The sequence below is a fragment of the Leptodactylus fuscus genome, chromosome 2, assembly GCF_031893055.1.
Source record: "Leptodactylus fuscus isolate aLepFus1 chromosome 2, aLepFus1.hap2, whole genome shotgun sequence".
NCBI classification, from domain to species: Eukaryota; Metazoa; Chordata; class Amphibia; order Anura; family Leptodactylidae; genus Leptodactylus; species Leptodactylus fuscus.
This window is the reverse complement of record NC_134266.1, coordinates 270,322,915-270,342,633: the sequence shown is the minus strand read 5'-3', so window position 1 is coordinate 270,342,633 and position 19,719 is coordinate 270,322,915. Positions and strand designations below refer to the sequence as shown.

Below are 19,719 nucleotides of genomic sequence, written 5' to 3'. Positions count from 1 at the left end.
AAAAGATACAAGATATGGAGTAATGGCTCTGAAACCGCAGAAAACCTGGTCAAAGGATCAATATCTGGGATGTAAGACTTCCTGCTCACAGCTGAGGGTTTGCTACAATTGTACAGATCTGATACACAGACTGATACATGTTATATGTGCGGATAAATAGTTACTCTATTAGGTCAGGAGAAGAATCTGCATCACTGAAGTATCTACAGAGAATTGTCTGCTGGATACAACTGTAACAAACCCTCAGCTTTAAAGAAAACATACGATAAAGAGGAGACTGACGGCTCAGATGTGAACAGGAAAGTTTCCATTCATAGACAGTAAGCAGAGATCTAGCAAAGGGATGAAATGGCTCATTTCTAAAACACAAGATTGGGATTTCATTATATATTTAGTTTTTATGTAAGTGAAACCTAAGAAATCTATTGTAGCCAGAAACACAATAAGCAAGAACACAAAGCAGAATACAAAGAACCGGCCAGACGCTCTGTGATGTGAGCAGCCAATAACTACTGACCCTCCGAGCGCTGCCGGGAAAGTTATACGTACGAACATCTGTCTGAGCGGCAACACTGGGAATAAATCAAGTAATATCTGAGAGCAAAAGAACTCCGTAACTAAAGACAGAAAAACACTACAAGGGAAACAAAACCGCACAAATAAATGGTACTTGTAGTATCATCGCACTCCAAGAGCCGTGTATCATGACCTAAAAGAGAACCTGAAGCTCCTCAATGCCAAATCTAGACTAGGATGAACATGAACAAGAATAATACTACCTCCTATGTACAAGAATATAACAACTATAATACTGCTTCTATGTACAAGAATATTACTACTATAATACTGCTCCTATGTACAAGAATATAACTACTATAATACTGCTCCTATGTACAAGAATATAACTACTATAATACTGCTCCTATGGACAAGAATATAACTACTATAATACTGCTCCTATGTACAAGAATATAACTACTATAATACTGCTCCTATGTACAAGAATATAACTACTATAATACTGCCCCCTATGTACAAGAATATAACTACTATAATACTACCTCCTATGTACAAGAATATAACTACTATAATACTGCTCCTATGTACAAGAATATAACAACTATAATACTGCTCCTATGTACAAGAATATAACAACTATAATACTGCTCCTATGTACAAAAATATAACTACTATAATACTGCTCCTATGTATAAGAATATAACTACTATAATACTGCTCCTATGTATAAGAATATAACTACTATAATACTATTCCTATGTACAAGAATATAACTACTATAATACTACTCCTATGTACAAGAATATAACTACTATAATACTGCTCCTATGTACAAGAATATAACTAATATAATACTACCTCCTATGTACAAGAATATAACTACTATAATACTACTCCTATGTACAAGAATATAAGTACTGTAATACTGCTCCTATGTACAAGAATATAACTAATATAATACTACCTCCTATGTACAAGAATATAACTACTATAATACTACTCCTATGTACAAGAATATAACTACTATAATAATACTCCTATGTACAAGAATATAACTACTATAATACTGCCCCCCTATGTACAAGAATATAACTACTATAATACTGCTCCATTGTACAAGAATACAACTACTATAATACTACTCCTATGTACAAGAATATAACTACTATAATACTACTCCTATGTACAAGAATATAACTACTATAATACTGCCCCCTATGTTCAAGAATATAACTACTATAATACTGCTCCTATGTACAAGAATATAACTACTATAATACTGCTCCTATGTACAAGAATATAACTATTATAATACTACTCCTATGTACAAGAATATAACTACTATAATACTGCTCCTATGTACAAGAATATAACTACTATAATACTGCTCCTATGTACAAGAATATAACAACTATAATACTGCTCCTATGTACAAGAATATAACAACTATAATACTGCTCCATTGTACAAGAATATAACTACTATAATACTGCTCCATTGTACAAGAATATAACTACTATAATACTGCTCCTATGTATAAGAATATAACTACTATAATACTGCTCCTATGTATAAGAATCTAACTACTATAATACTGCTCCTATGTACAAGAATATAACTACTATAATACTGCTCCTATGTACAAGAATATAACTACTATAATACTGCTCCTATGTACAAGAATATAACTACTATAATACTACTCCTATGTACAAGAATATAAGTACTGTAATACTGCTCCTATGTACAAGAATATAACTACTATAATACTACTCCTATGTACAAGAATATAACTACTATAATACTACTCCTATGTACAAGAATATAACTACTATAATACTCCTATGTACAAGAATATAACTACTATAATACTGCCCCCTATGTACAAGAATATAACTACTATAATACTGCTCCATTGTACAAGAATACAACTACTATAATACTACTCCTATGTACAAGAATATAACTACTATAATACTACTCATATGTACAAGAATATAACTACTATAATACTGCCCCCTATGTTCAAGAATATAACTACTATAATACTGCTCCTATGTACAAGAATATAACTACTATAATACTACTCCTATGTACAAGAATATAACTACTATAATACTACTCCTATGTACAAGACTATAACTACTATAATACTGCCCCCTATGTTCAAGAATATAACTACTATAATACTGCTCCTATGTACAAGAATATAACTACTATAATACTGCTCCTATGTACAAGAATATAACTACTATAATACTACTCCTATGTACAAGAATATAACTACTATAATACTGCTCCTATGTACAAGAATATAACTACTATAATACTGCTCCTATGTACAAGAATATAACAACTATAATACTGCTCCATTGTACAAGAATATAACTACTATAATACTGCTCCTATGTATAAGAATATAACTACTATAATACTGCTCCTATGTACAAGAATATAACTACTATAATACTACCTCCTATGTACAAGAATATAACTACTATAATACTGCTCCTATGTATAAGAATCTAACTACTATAATACTACTCCTATGTACAAGAATATAACTACTATAATACTACTCCTATGTACAAGAATATAACTACTATAATACTGCTCCTATGTACAAGAATATAACTACTATAATACTACCTCCTATGTACAAGAATATAACTACTATAATACTACTCCTATGTACAAGAATATAAGTACTGTAATACTGCTCCTATGTACAAGAATATAACTACTATAATACTACTCCTATGTACAAGAATATAACTACTATAATACTCCTATGTACAAGAATATAACTACTATAATACTGCCCCCTATGTACAAGAATATAACTACTATAATACTGCTCCATTGTACAAGAATACAACTACTATAATACTACTCCTATGTACAAGAATATAACTACTATAATACTACTCCTATGTACAAGAATATAACTACTATAATACTGCCCCCTATGTTCAAGAATATAACTACTATAATACTGCTCCTATGTACAAGAATATAACTACTATAATACTACTCCTATGTACAAGAATATAACTACTATAATACTACTCCTATGTACAAGAATATAAGTACTGTAATACTGCTCCTATGTACAAGAATATAACTAATATAATACTACCTCCTATGTACAAGAATATAACTACTATAATACTACTCCTATGTACAAGAATATAACTACTATAATAATACTCCTATGTACAAGAATATAACTACTATAATACTGCCCCCCTATGTACAAGAATATAACTACTATAATACTGCTCCATTGTACAAGAATACAACTACTATAATACTACTCCTATGTACAAGAATATAACTACTATAATACTACTCCTATGTACAAGAATATAACTACTATAATACTGCCCCCTATGTTCAAGAATATAACTACTATAATACTGCTCCTATGTACAAGAATATAACTACTATAATACTGCTCCTATGTACAAGAATATAACTACTATAATACTGCTCCTATGTACAAGAATATAACTACTATAATACTACTCCTATGTACAAGAATATAACTACTATAATACTACTCCTATGTACAAGAATATAACTACTATAATACTGCCCCCTATGTTCAAGAATATAACTACTATAATACTGCTCCTATGTACAAGAATATAACTACTATAATACTGCTCCTATGTACAAGAATATAACTACTATAATACTACTCCTATGTACAAGAATATAACTACTATAATACTGCTCCTATGTACAAGAATATAACTACTATAATACTGCTCCTATGTACAAGAATATAACAACTATAATACTGCTCCTATGTACAAGAATATAACAACTATAATACTGCTCCATTGTACAAGAATATAACTACTATAATACTGCTCCATTGTACAAGAATATAACTACTATAATACTGCTCCTATGTATAAGAATATAACTACTATAATACTGCTCCTATGTATAAGAATCTAACTACTATAATACTGCTCCTATGTACAAGAATATAACTACTATAATACTGCTCCTATGTACAAGAATATAACTACTATAATACTGCTCCTATGTACAAGAATATAACTACTATAATACTACTCCTATGTACAAGAATATAAGTACAGTAATACTGCTCCTATGTACAAGAATATAACTACTATAATACTACTCCTATGTACAAGAATATAACTACTATAATACTACTCCTATGTACAAGAATATAACTACTATAATACTCCTATGTACAAGAATATAACTACTATAATACTGCCCCCTATGTACAAGAATATAACTACTATAATACTGCTCCATTGTACAAGAATACAACTACTATAATACTACTCCTATGTACAAGAATATAACTACTATAATACTACTCCTATGTACAAGAATATAACTACTATAATACTGCCCCCTATGTTCAAGAATATAACTACTATAATACTGCTCCTATGTACAAGAATATAACTACTATAATACTACTCCTATGTACAAGAATATAACTACTATAATACTACTCCTATGTACAAGACTATAACTACTATAATACTGCCCCCTATGTTCAAGAATATAACTACTATAATACTGCTCCTATGTACAAGAATATAACTACTATAATACTGCTCCTATGTACAAGAATATAACTACTATAATACTACTCCTATGTACAAGAATATAACTACTATAATACTGCTCCTATGTACAAGAATATAACTACTATAATACTGCTCCTATGTACAAGAATATAACAACTATAATACTGCTCCATTGTACAAGAATATAACTACTATAATACTGCTCCTATGTATAAGAATATAACTACTATAATACTGCTCCTATGTACAAGAATATAACTACTATAATACTACCTCCTATGTACAAGAATATAACTACTATAATACTGCTCCTATGTATAAGAATCTAACTACTATAATACTACTCCTATGTACAAGAATATAACTACTATAATACTACTCCTATGTACAAGAATATAACTACTATAATACTGCTCCTATGTACAAGAATATAACTACTATAATACTACCTCCTATGTACAAGAATATAACTACTGTAATACTACTCCTATGTACAAGAATATAAGTACTGTAATACTGCTCCTATGTACAAGAATATAACTACTATAATACTACTCCTATGTACAAGAATATAACTACTATAATACTCCTATGTACAAGAATATAACTACTATAATACTGCCCCCTATGTACAAGAATATAACTACTATAATACTGCTCCATTGTACAAGAATACAACTACTATAATACTACTCCTATGTACAAGAATATAACTACTATAATACTACTCCTATGTACAAGAATATAACTACTATAATACTGCCCCCTATGTTCAAGAATATAACTACTATAATACTGCTCCTATGTACAAGAATATAACTACTATAATACTACTCCTATGTACAAGAATATAACTACTATAATACTACTCCTATGTACAAGAATATAACTACTATAATACTGCCCCCTATGTTCAAGAATATAACTACTATAATACTGCTCCTATGTACAAGAATATAACTACTATAATACGACTCCTATGTACAAGAATATAACTACTATAATACTACTCCTATGTACAAGAATATAACTACTATAATACTACTCCTATGTACAAGAATATAACTACTATAATACTGCTCCTATGTACAAGAATATAACTACTGTAATACTGCTCCTATGTACGAGAATATAACTACATTAATACTGCTCCTATGTACAAAAATATAACTACTATAATACTGCTCCATTGTACAAGAATACAACTACTATAATACTGCTCCTATGTACAAGAATATAACTACTATAATACTGCCCCCTATGTTCAAGAATATAACTACTATAATACTACCTCCTATGTACAAGAATATAACTACTATAATACTACAACTATGTACAAGAATATAACTACTATAATACTACTCCTATGTACAAGAATATAACTACTATAATACTACTCCTATGTACAAGAATATAACTACTATAATACTGCTCCTATGTACAAGAATATAACTACTATAATACTACCTCCTATGTACAAGAATATAACTACTATAATACTACAACTATGTACAAGAATATAACTACTATAATACTACTCCTATGTACAAGAATATAACTACTATAATACTACTCCTATGTACAAGAATATAACTACTATAATACTACTCCTATGTACAAGAATATAACTACTATAATACTGCTCCTATGTACAAGTATATAACTACTATAATACTACTCCTATGTACAAGAATATAACTACTATAATACTACTCCTATGTACAAGAATATAACTACTATAATACTACCTCCTATGTACAAGAATATAACTACTATAATACTACTCCTATGTAAAAGAATATAACTACTATAATACTGCACCTATGTACAAGAATATAACTACTATAATACTGCACCTATGTACAAGAATATAACTACTATAATACTGCTCCTATGTACAAGTATATAACTACTATAATACTACTCCTATGTACAAGAATATAACTACTATAATACTGCTCCTATGTACAAGAATATAACTACTATAATACTGCTCCATTGTACAAGAATACAACTACTATAATACTACTCCTATGTACAAGAATATAACTACTATAATACTACTCCTATGTACAAGAATATAACTACTATAATACTGCCCCCTATGTTCAAGAATATAACTACTATAATACTGCTCCTATGTACAAGAATATAACTACTATAATACTACTCCTATGTACAAGAATATAACTACTATAATACTACTCCTATGTACAAGAATATAACTACTATAATACTACTCCTATGTACAAGAATATAACTACTATAATACTACTCCTATGTACAAGAATATAACTACTATAATACTGCTCCTATGTACAAGAATATAACTACTATAATACTGCTCCTATGTACAAGAATATAACTACTATAATACTGCTCCTATGTACAAGAATATAACTACTATAATACTACTCCTATGTACAAGAATATAACTACTATAATACTACTCCTATGTACAAGAATATAACTACTATAATACTGCCCCCTATGTTCAAGAATATAACTACTATAATACTGCTCCTATGTACAAGAATATAACTACTATAATACTACTCCTATGTACAAGAATATAACTACTATAATACTACTCCTATGTACAAGAATATAACTACTATAATACTACTCCTATGTACAAGAATATAACTACTATAATACTGCTCCTATGTACAAGAATATAACTACTGTAATACTGCTCCTATGTACGAGAATATAACTACTATAATACTGCTCCATTGTACAAGAATATAACTAGTATAATACTATCTCCTATGTACAAGAATATAACTACTACAATACTGCCCCCTATGTTCAAGAATATAACTACTATAATACTACAACTATGTACAAGAATATAACTACTATAATACTACTCCTATGTACAAGAATATAACTACTATAATACTACTCCTATGTACAAGAATATAACTACTATAATACTGCTCCTATGTACAAGAATATAACTACTATAATACTACCTCCTATGTACAAGAATATAACTACTATAATACTACTCCTATGTACAAGAATATAACTACTATAATACTACTCCTATGTACAAGAATATAACTACTATAATACTACCTCCTATGTACAAGAATATAACTACTATAATACTACCCCTATGTACAAGAATATAACTACTATAATACTGCACCTATGTACAAGAATATAACTACTATAATACTGCTCCTATGTACAAGTATATAACTACTATAATACTACTCCTATGTACAAGAATATAACTACTATAATACTGCTCCTATGTACAAGAATATAACTACTATAATACTGCTCCTATGTACAAGAATATAACTACTATAATACTGCCCCCTATGTAAAGTTATTAGGTTGGGTTTAATGTATACTTTGATATGGTTAGAGGTATAACAGGGCGGTATATGATGTGATGCAGATTTCTTCATTCCTGCTGTATCCGATCTAGTGGAGTAAACAATGCTCATGTACGGGTACAGATAAGCCGTTGTGATTTATTTTCGGTCTCTTGAGTGTATAAGAGGAGATGACATAGCTCGGAGCTTTTCCTTTGGAAACAGTAAGAATTGGGAATGAATAAGAACCTTGTAGACGATGATTTATCTATCTCCTATCTATCTATCTATCTATCTATCTATCTATCTCTCCATCTATCTATCTCCTATCTATCTATCTATCTATCTATCTATCTCCTATCTATCTATCTATCTATCTATCTATCTATCTATCTATCTATCTATCTCTATGTAGATGTAGCTGAGTCGTGTTTGTTATGTAATCTTAATAAAAATCATACAAGTACTTATTACTCAGGATATTCCGCCAGTACATACATATATATATATATATATATATACACACACACACGCACACATATATATATGGGTCATGCGATGTGACCAATGTATAGATGAATAGTGATGGAGATCTTCTCTACCTCTCTATGATTTGGGGCAGGGTCTCAGGAGCCGAGGCCATGATCAGATTTGGAAGCCTTTGATACATTTTCTGTCACTCTCTGCAGGTTTCTCCTGTGATATTTTGGACACAATGTATAGAAATCCAATGACGCGTTTGATTCTCCTCCATTAGTGCGGACGGATGAAGTGTCACTAATGGCGGCCGCCGGGATCAGATATTGACCTCAGCACACGGAGACGCAGAGACGGCCGTCCTCAGGTGCCCTCTGACAGGAATGTCACCCAGACTTAAAATGTCTCTCGTGCCATTCCCAAGACTGACACGGCCTCTGAGGTCACAAGACAGACAGATAGCGGGGATATTAGAATACGCCATCTACGGAGAAGAGCACTTATATGTAATAAGTGTATCACACTATAGGATTAGATACACCGCTCAGGAGGCAGGATCATACATAAGATTAGATACACAGCTCAGTATACAGTATCATACAGGATAGGATTAGATACAGCTCAGTATACAGTATCACACAGGATAGGATTAGATACAGCTCAGTATACAGTATCACACAGGATAGGATTAGATACAGCTCAGTATACAGTATCACACAGGATAGGATTAGATACACAGCTCAGTATACAGTATCACACAGGATAGGATTAGATACACAGCTCAGTATACAGTATCACACAGGATAGGATTAGATACACAGCTCAGTATACAGTATCACACAGGATAGGATTAGATACACAGCTCATCAGACTGTATCACACAGGATAGGATTAGATACACAGCTCAGTATACAGTATCACACAGGATAGGATTAGATACAGCTCAGTATACAGTATCACACAGGATAGGATTAGATACAGCTCAGTATACAGTATCACACAGGATAGGATTAGATACACAGCTCAGTATACAGTATCACACAGGATAGGATTAGATACACAGCTCAGTATACAGTATCACACAGGATAGGATTAGATACACAGCTCAGTATACAGTATCACACAGGATAGGATTAGATACACAGCTCAGTATACAGTATCACACAGGATAGGATTAGATACACAGCTCAGTATACAGTATCACACAGGATAGGATTAGATACACAGCTCAGTATACAGTATCACACAGGATAGGATTAGATACACAGCACAGTATACAGTATCACACAGGATAGGATTAGATACACAGCTCCAGTATACAGTATCACACAGGATAGGATTAGATACACAGCTCAGTATACAGTATCACACAGGATAGGATTAGATACAGCTCAGTATACAGTATAACACAGGATAGGATTAGATACAGCTCAGTATACAGTATCACACAGGATAGGCTTAGATACACAGCTCAGTATACAGTATCACACAGGACGGGATTAGATACACAGCTCAGTATACAGTATCACACAGGATAGGATTAGATACACAGCTCAGTATACAGTATCACACAGGATAGGATTAGATACACAGCTCAGTATACAGTATCACACAGGATAGGATTAGATACAGCTCAGTATACAGTATAAAACAGGATAGGATTAGATACACGGCTCAGTATACAGTATCACACAGGATAGGATTAGATACACAGCTCAGTATACAGTATCACACAGGATAGGATTAGATACACAGCTCAGTATACAGTATCACACATGATAGGATTAGATACACAGCTCAGTATACTGTATCACACAGGATAGGATTAGATACACAGCTCAGTATACAGTATCACACAGGATAGGATTAGATACACAGCTCAGTATACAATATCACACAGGATAGGATTAGATACACAGCTCAGTATACAGTATCACACAGGATAGGATTAGATACACAGCTCAGTATACAGTATCACACAGGATAGGATTAGATACACAGCTCAGTATACAGTATCACACAGGATAGGATTAGATACACGGCTCAGTATACAGTATCACACAGGATAGGATTAGATACACAGCTCAGTATACAGTATCACACAGGATAGGATTAGATACAGCTCAGTATACAGTATCACACAGGATAGGATTAGATACACAGCTCAGTATACAGTATCACATAGGATAGGATTAGATACACAGCTCAGTATACAGTATCACACAGGATAGGATTAGATACACAGCTCAGTATACAGTATCACACAGGATAGGATTAGATACACAGCTCAGTATACAGTATCACACAGGATAGGATTAGATACACAGCTCAGCAGACTGTATCACATACCATAGGCTTAGATACACCAGCTATAACCTATATTCCTAATACATGCCATGTGGCTCACACACAGATCCCCCCCCCCCCTCTGTCTCTGGGGGATGGGGGTAGTAGTGACGGGAAACGCTGCAGACTTTCACATTCACCTTGAGATGACAGGTTTACCCTGAACTAATGGCTCCTTATAATCGCTGATCGATTCGGATCTTACAGCTGCTCCGAGGACTATAAATGTCCCAGACCAGTGATCGACACGCAAATAAAACACAAGTGTCTCCGAATGTCAGACATGGGCGGCTCCGTCAGCCATATACATGGAGTCTATGGTATGGGAGGTGGTTATATAGGGACATATCAGATGCTGGATCTGCTCTCAAATATCCTATATAACATACAGTATTGCAATATACACCATTTAAAGGGATATTCCAGGGAGCTCTATAGACCGGGGTATGGGTTGCCCATAGTTAGCACATAGTTAAAGGGGTCCTCATTGGGATACTTGTTGGAAGGGTTCTTGACAATGACCTGTTGAGATCACCAGCAAACAGCTGTAGGAGAAGCTAGCCGTGTCCCTGCAGTGCCCCCACAGGAGAGATGAAGAATTACACTGTGTCCATTCAGATCAATGAGTTGTATCAGTAAAGCAAAGCAGGTCAGGTCCTCCAAAGAGAGAGGGGCGCTATATAAAGGGTCGCCTGGTTTGGACATGTTAATCAATACTGAGCTACTGTATCTAATCTTATCAATGTGTGATACTGTCTGATCAAATGCTATATAAGTTTTAGGGGATATTGTCACTCCTTAGGGAGAGACCACCATATAGGTGTGTGGAGACTTATTAAGCTTTTAGCACTCCACTTCGCAAAGGATCATGGGAAGAATATGCAAATCTGTCTTCCATGACAGATTATTATTACATAATTACATCATGGAAGACAGATTTGCATATTCTTCCCATGATCCAAATGCTATATATAAGCATATTAATATGATACAGTTAACTGATTTGCAGTATCTGACCTTTTCATACGTGATGAGTTTGCTGAGTGGTGTATCTGATCCTTATCAATGTAGGATACAGTCTGCTGAATGCTGTATCTAAGCCTTTCATACGTGATGTGTCTCCTGAGTAGTGTATCCAATTCTTATCAATGTAGGATACAGTCTGCTGAATGCTGTATCTAAGTCTTTCAAGTATGATGCTGATGTGTGGTATCTAATCTCATCATGTGTGATACAGTCTGCTGTGTTGTGTATCTAATCCTCTGATGTGTGATATTGTCTGCTGAGCTGTGTATCTAATCCTATTCGATGTGATACAGTCTGGTGTGTCTGATAGCCCATCCCTTGAGTCTTCATGAACCCCTTTATATTTCGGGAATCTTATTAACCCTTTCCAACCCTCACCTTTTTTCATCTCCTCAGGGAACCTTACCTGCACTGATACATTGAAACAAACCAACAATACTTAATAGGAAATGACAAGATCTGTTAGGTGAAGGGTCTCATGAATGTCTGCCTCAGGTTCCTCTTTATTGCCCTTCGTATGACCAGTGACTAATAAAGAATTGGGTATTGTGACGTTTTCGGCGTCTACGTGTAATGAAGACTGTTCCCACGCACTGACTGCAAGCAGAGATCTTACAGTAATAGTCAGGAAACCATTTCCAATGAATTTCCACCTGTAATTTTTGTGATTTCAGGGAAGACACATTTAGCCGCCTGTCGGTACGTGAGCACAGCGTGCTTGACTCACCGCGCTGTAGGGGAGAGGACGCCATTTTTGTTATTATTCCACATAAAAAGCAGCATAAAAACGGCTGGTAATGAGACAATGCGCATCCGGCCGCCTTAATTTACTCCACCAACTGTAATTTGCTGAGTGAATTTAATATATCTCCAGGCCCCCTGGCACGGAAGCTGATGGAAGATAAACGCATCGCGCCGAGGACATAAAGAGCTTGGCTGCGGCTACCGTAATCACCATGATTTGTATCTGACTGTACCCAATCAAGCTAAGTGCTGACGGCGAGCGATAGAGCGGAGGAGAAGTACCAGCCCAGAACACCACAAGATGCCCAAGTTATACCAGCAGGCAACACATCACTATATATGATGTATAACCTATACCGGATGTACATATAGCATTATATACAGGAGATACCCAGGTTATACCAGCTGTACATACATAATTATATACAGTATATACCCAGGTTATACCAGCTGTACATATATAATTATATACAGGAGATACCCAGGTTATACCAGCTGTACATATATAATTATATACAGGAGATACCCAGGTTATACCAGCTGTACATATTTAATTATATACAGTATATACCCAGGTTATACCGGCTGTACATATATAATTATATACAGGAGATACCCAGGTTATACCAGCTGTACATATATAATTATATACAGGAGATACCCAGGTTATACCGGCTGTACATACATAATTATATACAGTATATACCCAGGTTATACCAGCTGTACATATAGAATTATATACAGGAGATACCCAGGTTATACCGGCTGTACATACATAATTATATACAGTATATACCCAGGTTATACCAGCTGTACATATAGAATTATATACAGGAGATTCCCAGGTTATACCAGCTGTACATATTTAATTATATACAGTATATACCCAGGTTATACCAGCTGTACATATTTAATTATATACAGTATATACCCAGGTTATACCGGCTGTACATATATAATTATATACAGGAGATACCCAGGTTATACCGGCTGTACATACATAATTATATACAGTATATACCCAGGTTATACCAGCTGTACATATATAATTATATACAGGAGATACCCAGGTTATACCGGCTGTACATACATAATTATATACAGTATATACCCAGGTTATACCAGCTGTACATATATAATTATATACAGTATATACCCAGGTTATACCAGCTGTACATATTTAATTATATACAGTATATACCCAGGTTATACCGGCTGTACATATATAATTATATACAGGAGATACCCAGGTTATACCAGCTGTACATATTTAATTATATGCAGTATATACCCAGGTTATACCAGCTGTACATATATAATTATATACAGGAGATACCCAGGTTATAGCAGCTGTACATATATAATTATATACATGAGATACCCAGGTTATACCGGCTGTACATATATAATTATATACAGGAGATACCCAGGTTATAGCAGCTGTACATATATAATTATATACATGAGATACCCAGGTTATACCGGCTGTACATATAGAATTATATACAGGAGATACCCAGGTTATACCAGCTGTACATATAGAATTATATACAGTATATACCCAGGTTAGTTCCAAAGTGAAATCCAGCAGGCTGCAGCTTCTTTAAAATCCACAAAATTTATTTGAAAATTTCCATTAAAAATACACAATGAAATTCGTGTGGCACATACTCCTAGGTACAGAGGAAGTATAGCTGACGCGTTTCGGATATTTAATCCTTATTCGTAGCTGTGTACCCTACTACATTCAAGGTGCTTTTAAAACCAACCTCTGATAACAAATCAAAAAAACCTGTTGTAAAGGTTAACTCCTAAAGGGTAAAAACCCAGGGAGAACTCAATAAGACTTGTTCATACCATTTACACATGAAAATCCAAACAACAATTATATCATAGAAAAGCAAGAGAAAAATATATATTATTGAGAACGTACAAATGTCATATATACAAAAAACCATATAAACCAAAAAGACCTAAGTGAAAAAACACCAACAGAAAATGCAAAAACCATGTAACTGAAAAATAATAATGAGAAGAAATAAAAATAAAAATATATAAAAAATACCACAAATCAAAAAAACATCAAAAACGCCACAAAACCGCTACAAAATATGTTTAAACAAAAACGCAAGAAAAATATATAATTGAATGCTTGACCAAGATGATGCTACCCCTATAATGAAATAACAAAACAAAACACATATACAGACCTTGCCTTATGATGATGGTGGAAAGATGGAAGAAATACCGTAGAGTATAAGCGTTATCCGGATGTAACTACAATCACGGAAATGTCCGTCTCCATGGAGTCTACAAAAACAACATATGATATACGGCGCATGCGCCACACTAAGGGCAAAAGATTCCCTAGTTAAAGATGGCAAATATAGATACCAATCAAATAATGCGCATGCGCTGCCCTTACACAAGAAGGACAACCCCTCGAGGACAAGCTTAGCAAAGGTAAGTTCCACATAATAGTAATATGGTTCTCGCCACTTGGAGACACATCCTACTCAAGGAAATAGATGTTGGTAATGTACTAATTATACCAAAACCTTTAAGGGAAAATAACCCCAGGGTAGACATAGAGCAAGGGCCCTTAAGAAATATATATATATCTAAAAGATAAGTAAAAATGTTAATAAGGGACTTTCTTTTAATAAATGAATGAGAGATCATGTTTTTTTATTTAGACCCTTAGGGAATCTAGTGTCAAGCTTTAATATCCATTCAGCCTCTTTGATACGAAGCATCCTCTCTCGATCCCCTCCTCTGATTGGCTTTTGGACAAAATGTATGGCTTTAAAGGTGAACCCTGATGTATCACCATCATGGACATGTACAAAATGTTGTGATGCTCCAGTTGATTTGAGCGAGTTTCTATTATTAATACTAGAAAGGTGTTCCGCAATTCGCACTTTGAGCGGTCTGATGGTACAGCCTATGTAATGTTTATTACACAGTCGACATGTAATCATATAGATAACGTAACTTGAAGAACAATTCAAAAAATCTTTTATATGATAGGACTGTGATCCACTTGAGTTGGAAAAAGAAGTTGTTTTATGCACAAATTTGCAAACATTACAACGTGGCTGTCCACATTTGAAAAAGCCTTTGAGAGACAGCCACGTTTGAGAGGTGTGGAGAGTAGAAGTGCCGTCAACAAACAAACTGGGTGACAGATAATTCCCTAAAGTCACCCCACGTTTGGCCACAAAATTACATCCCTCGGAGAGAATGGAACCAAGGGTGGGGTCTTGATTGAGGATAGGCAAGTTTTGTTTAATAATCCCTATTACCTGACGATAATGATTGCTAAATTTAGTTGAAAAATATAATTTTGACCCCTCACCACTTCTGGATCTACTCTTTTCCCCCTTATTTCTATTTGACTGTAAAAGGGAACTCCTAGTCTTATTTGCCACGATGTTTGATGCCCTATCAAGTGTCCATTGGGGATAACCCCTCGCCTTAAATCTCACCTTAGTATCTATGATATTGTTACAATAAGAAATTTCGTCCGAGCAAGCTCTCTTCACCCGAATAAACTCCCCTATAGGAAGGGAATTGATGGTATGTTTCGGGTGAAGAGAGCCGGCATGTAATAAGGAGTTTCCTGCTTGAGGTTTACGATAAATGTTGGTGACAACAGTTCCAGTGACCGCATCACCCATCAAGGTTACATCCAAAAAATTGATTTTGGACTCCTCAATCTGGTGAGTAAATTTCAAATTAAACTGGTTTGAGTTGATATATTCGACGAAGTTAACAATGCTCTCAGATGGTCCACACCACACCAATAATAAATCATCGATATATCTACCGTACCAGATAATCGACTCCTTAAAAGGGTTATCATGAAAAACGTACTGCTCTTCCCAGTACGCCATTACTAGGTTGGCGATAGAGGGGGAAAATTTCGCCCCCATGGGCGCCCCTAAAATTTGAAGAAAAAACTCACCATTAAAATAAAAGAAATTGTGACCCAATAAGTATTCCACTACCGATAACAAAAACTCACAAAATATATAGGAAAAATCTGTATATTTATCAAGATGGTAAGCTAATGCCCGCAGCGCTACATCGTGCGGGATAGAGGAATACAACGAGATGACATCGCAGGACACCCATCTATAGTCCCCCCTCCACTGAGACCCACCAAGGGCACTTAGTAACCCCTTTGTATCTTTAATAAATCCAGGCATTCTATTGACCAAGGGCTGGAGGATCTTATCCACCCATTGGCACAATTTCTCGTTTAATGAGCCAATGCCTGAGATGATGGGTCTCAGTGGAGGGGGAACCAGATTTTTGTGGACTTTTGGAAGTCCGTGAAAGATGGGGACTATAGGGTCATCAGGTTTCAAAAATCTCACATCCTTATCCGAAAAAATGCCCAACTCTTTGCCATCCAATAATAATTTATCCAAACTTTTGGAAAAAATAGATGTAGGATTAGAAGGTAACTGTCTATATGTCTTTACATCATTGAGAATGTCATATACTGATTTAAGATAATCACTAGTATCTAGTACAACAACTTTTCCCCCTTTATCCGCCAACCTAATAATCACTGAAGAATTATTTCGAAGTTTTTGAAGACTAACTCTCTCCCCTGGTTTGAGGTTATCCGAACGTAAGGTAGAAGTTGCAACATCATACAAGTTCTGCAAATCCTTCTCTACCGCTCCTTGAAATTGATCAACTGCAGAATGACGTGAATGTAAAGGATAAAAGAACGGATTTTTGGTATTCACAGAGCTATCTATATTTAACAGAAGAGGGGTATCTGTCATATTTTGCAGATCTAATAGACAACATTGTTCCTGAAAAGAAAGCATTGTGAATTCATTGCTTACATCCTGACAAAACCTATCATCAATGCTATTCCGGCTGTACATATACACTCACCGGCCACTTTATTAGGTACACCATGCTAGTAACGGGTTGGACCCCCTTTTGCCTTCAGAACTGCCTCAATTCTTCGTGGCATAGATACAACAAGGTGCTGGAAGCATTCCTCAGAGATTTTGGTCCATATTGACATGATGGCATCACACAGTTGCCGCAGATTTGTCGGCTGCACATCCATGATGCGAATCTCCCGTTCCACCACATCCCAAAGATGCTCCTCTATTGGATTGAGATCTGGTGACTGTGGAGGCCATTGGAGTACAGTGAACTCATTGTCATGTTCAAGAAACCAGTCTGAGATGATTCCAGCTTTATGACATGGCATTGCATTATCCTGCTGAAAGTAGCCATCAGATGTTGGGTACATTGTGGTCATAAAGGGATGGACATGGTCAGCAACAATACTCAGGTAGGCTTTGGCGTTGCAACGATGCTCAATTGGTACCAAGGGGCCCAAAGAGTGCCAAGAAAATATTCCCCACACCATGACACCACCACCACCAGCCTGAACCGTTACCGATACAAGGCAGGATGGATCCATGCTTTCATGTTGTTGACGCCAAATTCTGACCCTACCATCCGAATGTCGCAGCAGAAATCGAGACTCATCAGACCAGGCAACGTTTTTCCAATCTTCAATTGTCCAATTTCGATGAGCTTGTGCAAATTGTAGCCTCAGTTTCCTGTTCTTAGCTGAAAGGAGTGGCACCCGGTGTGGTCTTCTGCTGCTGTAGCCCATCTGTAGCCTCAAAGTTGGACGTACTGTGCGGCGTTCAGAGATGCTCTTCTGGCTACCTTGGTTGTAACGGGTGGCTATTTGAGTCACTGTTGCCTTTCTATCAGCTCGAACCAGTCTGGCCATTCTCCTCTGACCTCTGGCATCAACAACGCATTTCCGCCCACAGAACTGCCGCTCACTGGATGTTTTTTCTTTTTCGGACCATTCTCTGTAAACCCTAGAGATGGTTGTGCGTGAAAATCCCAGTAGATCAGCAGTTTCTGAAATACTCAGACCAGCCCTTCTGGCACCAACAACCATGCCACGTTCAAAGGCACTCAAATCACCTTTCTTCCCCATACTGATGCTCGGTTTGAACTGCAGGAGATTGTCTTGACCATGTCTACATGCCTAAATGCACTGAGTTGCCGCCATGTGATTGGCTGATTAGAAATTAAGTGTTAACGAGCAGTTGGACAGGTGTACCTAATAAAGTGGCCGGTGAGTGTATAATTATATACAGTATATACCCAGGTTATACCGGCTGTACATATATAATTATATACAGTATATACCCAGGTTATACCGGCTGTACATATAGAATTATATACAGGAGATACCCAGGTTATACCGGCTGTACATATAGAATTATATACAGGAGATACCCAGGTTATACCGGCTGTACATATAGAATTATATACAGGAGATGCCCAGGTTATACCGGCTGTATATATATAATTATATACAGGAGATAACCAGGTTATACCGGCTGTACATATAGAATTATATACAGGAGATACCCAGGTTATACTGGCTGTACATATATAATTATATACAGGAGATACCCAGGTTATACCGGCTGTACATATATAATTATATACAGTATATACCCAGGTTATACCGGCTGTACATATATAACTATATACAGTATATACCCAGGTTATACCGGCTGTACATATAGAATTATATACAGGAGATGCCCAGGTTATACCAGCTGTACATATATAATTATATACAGTATATACCCAGGTTATACCGGCTGTACATATAT

At 35.1% G+C, this 19,719-nt stretch overlaps 1 protein-coding gene and 1 long non-coding RNA gene across 4 annotated transcripts in view; one reads left to right on the top strand and one right to left on the bottom strand.

Annotated features, from left to right (window-relative positions):
- The window catches only part of GAB2 (GRB2 associated binding protein 2), a 124,709-nt gene that overhangs the window by 72,361 nt on the left and 32,629 nt on the right, over positions 1-19,719 (bottom strand). The window lies entirely within an intron of this gene.
- LOC142196063 (uncharacterized) lies at positions 9,484-11,059 on the top strand. 3 transcript variants are annotated; one of them, XR_012715124.1, is made up of 4 exons: positions 9,484-9,623; positions 9,830-9,906; positions 10,237-10,354; positions 11,010-11,059. It is a non-coding gene; the product is annotated as an uncharacterized LOC142196063 (long non-coding RNA). The 3 variants fall into 3 exon arrangements; XR_012715123.1 differs by lacking the exon at positions 11,010-11,059 and having other exon boundaries at positions 10,278-10,556; XR_012715122.1 differs by lacking the exon at positions 11,010-11,059 and having other exon boundaries at positions 10,237-10,556.